This window comes from Lottia gigantea (assembly GCF_000327385.1).
Source record: "Lottia gigantea unplaced genomic scaffold LOTGIsca_216, whole genome shotgun sequence".
In the NCBI taxonomy this organism is placed as follows: Eukaryota; Metazoa; Mollusca; class Gastropoda; family Lottiidae; genus Lottia; species Lottia gigantea.
In genome coordinates, this window is record NW_008708518.1 from 88,894 (window position 1) to 89,094 (window position 201).

The following is a 201-nucleotide window of genomic DNA, read 5'->3' on the forward strand; positions in this document are numbered from 1 at the left end:
ACTGTTCATTGTTCAATCCACCTGAATATAAACTGGACTGCTCGTGTTTTAAGTTTTGAATGGAACCCTGATGTTTAGAAAATCTGTAAATGGTTAAAAAAAGNGTTTATTCAGTACAGTACAGTAGTGACACTGATAAAATTGCACTAAAACTACAGTCAAAATATAAATATAATTAGACGAAGTTCAAAAATAATGGCC